Consider the following 7,898-nt stretch of genomic DNA (forward strand, 5'->3'; position numbering starts at 1 on the left):
AAGTAGGTTGATAAAGCACTGCTCCCTTGAAGATACCTTCTCTCAAGAGGCACTCCCTGCCCAATATTCCCACTGAAGAACAGTTCTCTTGGCAGTTAATAATGGGCTAAGAGAAGCTGTGTTCTTTTGCTTACAGGCCCAGAATTGGAACTCATGATGGTGCTACTTAGATCACACCCCAGTGGGCAATCCCAGTTGAGAAATCCGGAAACACTAGAGAAGCTAAATGAAGCGTTTGACTCAAAGATGGGCTGAGTGTGTAGGTGGCTGCTGTTTGGTACATATTGCTTTCATAGTAAATAAACAGGGAGAAAAAAGAAATCAAAATGGATTCTTTTCAACTTTTTTTTAACTTCCCAAGGGTTGGCTGAGGATAAGGTATCACTGGGACGTAGAAAAAGCTAGGGAAGATGTTGGCTTCTGCTTGCTTATAGCAGCAACTTTATTATTTTATTTGTTTGAAAATAAGAGAAGGCAATTCAACTGCAGCCAGGACAATGACATCAGCACACTTAGGAAGGCCTGATCTGGGGATTGTCTTTTAAAATATTGAGTAACATCTTTCTGTCCAAGTGAAGAAAGGGAAAAAAGTTATACTTATCTTCTGTTCACTAAACACTCTTCCTTATCCAGTTGCAATGCTTCCTTAAGACAATCTGGCAGTACCTAAAGCAATTGGAACAGTGGTCTTAACCAAAACAAATACCTCAAGCATAAACAATGGAAAATACACTGAACCTGGAGCAAAAAGTCCTGGGTTTGAGTCCTTGGTCCCCCACTTACTAATTTCATAACTCTCAGCATGTCACTTAATGTCTTAGAGTCTCTAGTGCTTCATCTTTTAAATCAATTAAACATTTCTACTTACCTCCAAAACACTGAGAAGATCAAATAAAATACTGTATGGCAATGATTGTAACTGGAGCTATTTTGCCCCTCAGGAGACATTTCCAATATCTGGAGACAATTTTGGTTGTCACAACTGGTAGGCAAAGAGACCAGGGATGCTGCTAAACATCCTACAATGCACAGAACAGCTCTCAACCACAAAGAAGTATTCAGCTCAAAATGTCAATAAATGTCGCAGTTGAAAAACCCTGATGTATGTCAGGTGCTATAGAGGTCCACTTCATTATCCTGCTTCTCTATCATAATGATGAAGATGGTTGTGATGGTTAATATTGAATTATCAACTTGATTGGATTGAAGGATGCAAAGTACTGTTCCGCAAAGTACTGTTCCTGGGAGTGTCTGTAAGGGTGTTGCCCGAGGAGACTAATATTTGAGTCAGTGGACTGGGAGAGGCAGACCCACCCTCAATCTAGGTGGACACTATTTAATAAGCTGTCAGCACGGATATAATAAAACAGGCAGGAGATGATGGAAGAACAGACTTGCTGAGTCTTGCGGCCTTCATCTTTCTCCCATGCTGGATTCTTCCTGCTTTTAGACTCCTGGACTTACACCAGTGGTTTGCCAGGGTGTTTCGGGCCTTTGGCCACAACTGAAGACTACACTCTCAGCTTCTCTGCTTTTGAAGTTTTGGGACACTGACTCATCCACCACTGGCTTCCTTGCTCCTCAACTTGCAGACGGCCTATCGTGGGACTTTACCTTGTGATTGTGTGAGTCAATTCTTCTTAATAAACACCCTTTCATATATCCATATAGCCTCTTAGTCCACTGGCTCAAATATTAATCTTCTTTGGCAACACCCGCACAGACTCTCCCAAGAACAGTGCTTTGCATCCTTCAACCCAATCAAGTTGATATTCAATATTAACCATCACACCCATCTTCATCATTATGATGGAGGAGCAGGATAATGAAGTGATTAAACAAATAGGATCTGGACAGGAAGACGCAGAGTCATTTTCCTAGTTCCTCCATTTCCTAGCTGTGTACTAGTCACTTAACTTTCAAGTTACAGTTGTCTCACTTAGAAAATAGAGGAAACAAAAATGCATACAGCAATAAAGTGTTTCAAAGATTCACTGAGATAAAAAATGTAAAAGTGTTTTTATTCATTGAATGCTGAGCATTTGATAAATGGTATATATCATCATCATTATCCTTTAAACACAGTGATTGGCCACGCATGTTTATAGCAGCACAATTCTCAATTGCAAAAATGTGGAACCAACACAAATACCCATCAATCAACAAGTGGATAAAGAAACTGTGGTATATACATATGACGAAATACTACCCAGCCATAAAAAGAAATGAATTAATGACATTCACAGCAACCTGGATGGGACTGGAGACTATTATTCTAAGTGAAGTAACTCAGGAATGGAAAATCAAACATCGTATGTTCTCGTTCATAAGTGGGAGCTAAGCTACGAGGATGCAAAGGCATAATAATGATACAATGGACTTTGGGGACTCAGGAAAGAGTGAGAGGGGGTGAGGGATAAAAGACTACAAATTGGATTCAGTGTATACTGCTCTTGTGATGGGTGCACTGAAATCTCACGAATCACCACTAAAGAACTTACTCATGTAACCAAATACCACTTGTTACCCAAGAAGCCTATGAAAATAAATTTTTAAAAAATAAATAACTAAACATGGTGATTAGATCATTCTGAGATATCAAATCACTCTCTAATTTTCGATCGCCTACTTTGATCTCAGGGACCCAGCCTTGTCTTCCCTCTGAATTGTGGAGACCCAGCCTGTAGGTCATAAAATAAATTTGAGGAGGGAGGCAATACTGAAGTTCCTTATTCACAGAAGTCAATACATAAATGATGTCATCATTACAGAGGTCAGACTTGGTACTTGCCAGATATAACTGCCTGATCTATTTAATGTACTTTCTGTGTTTGCAAGAAATTAATGCAGGAATATTGTCAGATGAACATCATATTATCTAATAGTTTACCTAAGTGAGGCGTCTCTGTGCTTCATTGTTCATACATAATTAACTCTACCTGTTGACCAAATTATTATTTACTAAAACATTTTCATTGATTGATATTTACAATTTATTTGGAACTGCTCTCAACTAGCTAGAAGCAATCATCAAGAATTTCACAAAACCAACCTCCTGTTGGGTCATCATCGTGAACTTGCAAGCATCAGAAGACTCCAGTTTGGAAAGTGTGCAAAGGAGAGGTGGTATCCCTTCAATCTTTCAGAAGCATGCTGGAAGAGCAATCTTTCCAAAATATGAAGAATGACTACTTCTCAAGAAAGCCGTAACGGCTCTCTATTGCCATAAGATCAAGCAACAGCTCCTCTGTCTGGCTTCCTGTATAGTAAATGCACCTGACAGCAGTAATTTAAGCATACCCTGAGAATGACCTTGTATGGCAGACATATCTGAATGTGTGTTCTGAGCTAGGGAATCTGGGAGTGGCCAACCTGGAGATTCATTTCCTATCTATGATAAATATCTGAGTTCCTGGCCCATCCAGTGGAACACAAGCTGTGCAGGAATTGAGGTCCTGAGTTTTGGGTTAAATGAAGATTGCCAGGTGGAGGTCTTTAGGGGAGGCTGTTACATGAGAATGCTATATAAACAGCATGCTGTTTGCAAGTGGTTGCAGTTTTCCTGCCCAGTCTGCTGCCACTAGACTGTAGGTAAGGCAGGCACCTTGTCTAGCCCATTGCCACTGGACCGTTTCTGTACATAAGACAGTTCTCCTGTCCAGCTCGCCACCACTGGATTCTTTCCCCTGTATGTAACCCCCAGATAAAGCCCCAAGTTTCATTTGCCAGCTCTGGGTCTCTTCTTCGGCCTCTTTACCTGGTGCCTTCCCTGCTGAAGTTAACAGGAGTTCCACACAATGCTTTATAACCCTGGTTCTATTCCACCCACTATGAACACTCACAAAAGCTAGAGCCAAGTCACTAGAGCTGGTTCCTTTTGTTCTTTTTTCATTCTTATGACTGTGTCCTGCATTAAGGGTGTCTTCTGTTCACTCGTGGCTGGGCTCATGCCTGTAATCCCAGTACTTTGGGGGGCTGAGGCAGGTGTATGACATGAGGCCAGGAGTTTGAGACTAGCCTGGCCAACATGGCAAAACCCCATCTCTACTAAAAAAAAATATTAAAAATTAGCCAGGTGTGGTGGTACACATCTGTAATCCCAGCTACTCCAGAGGCTGAGGCATGCAAATCACTTGAACCTGGGAGGCGGATGTTGCAGTGAGCCGAGATCATGCCAATGCGCTCCAGCCTGGGTGATAGAGCAAGACCCTTTCTCACAAAGAAAAGGGTGTCTTCTGTTAACTAATGCCCCAGCTATCCCCCCAAGTCATTTCCCATGCCCCCACTCCCAGCATGTTCTCCATCTCTCCAATGCCTTTCCTCTCCTCTGCTTAACCGTGGTGATTGCCTCCATGTCTTTACTTGCAGAGCTTCCCCGGTCTTGAACGTATTTCTCTCTAACTCTTTAATTCCCACCAATTTATCAAGACTCAGAAGAAGGACCACTTGGCTTTATAGTTAACCCCCGTTATTCCATTTCCCTCCTGTTAATCTCCTTCTTCTCTGACCTCTCACAGCACCAGTAGCTGCAATACATGATTTAGCACTTGATTACTTTCCGTCTAATAGGGTTGTCTAATTGTTTCAGCACACATTTGATCTGCAATTGAACTGTAAAGTCTTCAAGGGAAGGACCCATGTAGTCTACATCTTTGCTATGTTCCAGAGGGAAAGACATGGTCTGCATTGTAGGCACACAAATATTTCCTTCCCCAGGGCTAACCTAGGCGAGGAAATCAACAAATACTTTCTGTGCACCTGCTGGAAGCAAGGTACTCTTCCCTGACCATTGCAGCCTCCTTGTTTACAAAAAAGCAACGCAGGTGAAAATATAAATTAACCTAAGATTAGGAAGACTGGGAAAATATTAATGCTCATTAATATTTAGCAGGGCTTGCTCATTAACTGGGTTTAGAGAGGTCTCCCTTACAATCACAAAGCTCTAGTAACTGCTGGCATTTAATTGTGCTCATCCAATAGGAACTAAGCTGCAGGGGTTTGTGAGCCAAGACGTACAATATGGTATAGAGTAGTGGTTTTAAAACCAAGCCTCTAAAATGTACTACAAATGTACAATATTAAATGATTCTCTACACTGGAAAAAAAAAAAAAACCAAGCCTCACACAATTCCTAAACACTTTCAAGGTAATTCAGAGCCTGCCTGGAAGACAAAGGATGACTAGCAGGTGGTAATCTGAGCCTCCACCCTCGATTCAATCAGGGTGGCTCTTTTCTGACAGCTTCATATATTGGGCTTTGCTAGAGAAAAAAGTTCTGTTACTAAAATTCGTTTTTAAAGAAAAGAAAACCACTGTAGACAGAATACTGCCTGGAACCAGAAGACAAGATACTTTTTCATTCCCAACCAATTATTACCTATGGGAAACTAGACTGTGCAATTTTTCTGAAGTTCAGTGTTCTCCACTTCAGGTGTAGGTAGGGCTTCCTCCACACACACTGGGTTGTTGGGAAGATCAAATGAGGTGACATGTATGAAAGCACAAGGCAAAGAGGAGCCATTTAAAACATGTATCATGAAGGCTGGGCATGGTGGCTCACACCTGTAATCCTAGCACTTTGGAAGGCCAAGGCTGGAGGATCACTTGAGGTCAGGAGTTTGAGACCAGCATGGGCTACATAGTGAGACACCACCCACCCACCCCCACCCCCACCCCCACCCCCACCCCCATCTCTACAAAAAACAGTTTTGAAATCAACTGGGCACAGTAGCAACACCTGTAAGCCTAGCTTGAGGCTTACAGTGACCTATGACTGTGCCACTGCACTCCAGCCTGGGTGAGACAGTGAGAGAAGAGAAAAGAGAAAAGGAAAGGAGGGAGGAAGGAAGGAAGGAAGAAAGGAAGGAAGGAAGGAAAAACCACATTGCATGAGACTGAAACAACCTCATCTTTATCTAGAGCATGGACATGGGCTGAAACACTGGACTTATGGGTATTTAGAGCAGACGGCTAACAGGAGCCTCTGTAAATCCAGTTCACTGTGGTCAGCCTCACCTGAGAACTTGAATGCCTCCAAATCCCCTGAACCAGAAATATCGGGCCATTGTCAGGGCCCCATTGTACACTTGTATGACACTGTTTTTCCTTCACTGTATATCAACAGGAATTAATTGTTTGGGCAATTATTTGTTTAACTTCACCCTCTCCCAAGATTGCAAGCTTGTGTCTGTCTTGTTCAGGGCTGGAGCCCAAACAGCCATCACACACCTTGCAATAAATATCTCTAAAATACCTTGCTGAATAAATGACTACATAATTCAAGGTGAGACATCTCCATGCTGGGCACTGGGAACATTAACAAGTAGAAAATAGGATTCCTTGACATGAAGGGACTCTCCAGGCCCTGAAAATGACACAGATAGATGCAGATGCTATTGTTATAATCTATCTCATCCAGGGAAATAAAATTAGGTTTCTATCTATATCTGTTACTACATCAGACAAAAAAACATTATTTGACTGATTTTTCAGTTTGGAGAATATATTTGGGACAGTCTAACTTAAAACACGATTTACATTTCTTACAAAATCCACTCTGAATTTCACAGCTGAAACTGAAGTTCAGTAAAAGGGCTGTTGATCAAGAAATACAAGCCGTAATTATCGAATTGCCTGTGGGAAGGGAAATACCCCAAATAAAGGTTGCATGGGTAGATACCCCAAAGTGCAGATGGTGATCTACAATTGAGTTACTTCTCACAAGAGCAACTCTGTATGCTAAATCATGTGGAGTTCTATCAGGAACTGGTAATTTAATGATGGTTAATGCTTCTCTAGCAAGGCCAGATATTTGAGGTAGTTATTCTGATTCTTGCTCATAATGACAGTTGAGCACCACCTAGCTCTAATTCTCACAACACACTCCCAGGCTAGTATTATTGTGCTTATTCTACAAATGAGTTAAATCAGGATCCCAAAGCTAATTGCTCAAAATAACAACTTGGGAAGTAGCCCAGCTGGGATTTGAGCTCCAGACTCTCTGACTCCGAAGCCCATGGTCTTGGCACACAGTCAGCCTTGCTTCTGGGAGAGGAAGGGACTGGAACCTTGTCCCAAACAAGCCCCAGGCACCAGGGCATCACCAATGAGATCTATGGTTGGGTGCCTCAGAGTCCAGACCTGGGCCGCAATCGCGTCAATTATCGCATGTTTTGAAAACAAAAAGTACCTGTTTTGGGAAAGCACATCAGGGGTCAATCCACAGATGTCTTGAAGGAGCTCAAGTCAGTTTCTGCAGTAGGTTGAAAACAGATTTCCTCCAGGAGGAAAGGTTTGCCAGGGAGGAAGCCAAAGCCTCTCTGTAAAGCTCAACTTACCCGCTCCCTGCTCCATGCACACACCTCTCTCCCTTCCCAGAAGGAACTGCTCTCCTGAATTGCGCTCATCATTCCATTGCATTGCCTTTTTTTTTCAAGTTCTCCAGTTATTTTGCCCAAAGATGTCCACATTACCCTGATAGATTGAAGCCTTAGCAAAATTTATGCAAAAGGAAAAGTGTGGTCCAGAAGGAAGTTTAAGAAGAGTGACCATCATAGCCTCAGTTAACACATACCTAAAATAACCAGCCCCATCAAGCAGGCTTGCTGGTGGGCAATGCCTCACTTTATCCTCTTATAGCAAGCTCCTTCTGATCTTTTATTGACTTATATATTTCTCCTTCTAGTGAAATACAAGGAGAAAATACCTATCTCCCAGGGTTATTTGTTTACATTCTACATTTAAAAGATATTTCCATGTTTACATATTCGTAATTCTTTTTCTAACAAACCAGAAACATTTCTAAAAATTTAAAATTTTCCATGTCTCCATGACTTGCCAACAAACAGAATCCATAAATGCATTATTTTCCTCTTCTCGTCCCCTCCCTTCCTTTCTCC

This window comes from Pongo pygmaeus, chromosome 8 (genome assembly GCF_028885625.2).
Source record: "Pongo pygmaeus isolate AG05252 chromosome 8, NHGRI_mPonPyg2-v2.0_pri, whole genome shotgun sequence".
Classification (NCBI taxonomy): Eukaryota; Metazoa; Chordata; class Mammalia; order Primates; family Hominidae; genus Pongo; species Pongo pygmaeus.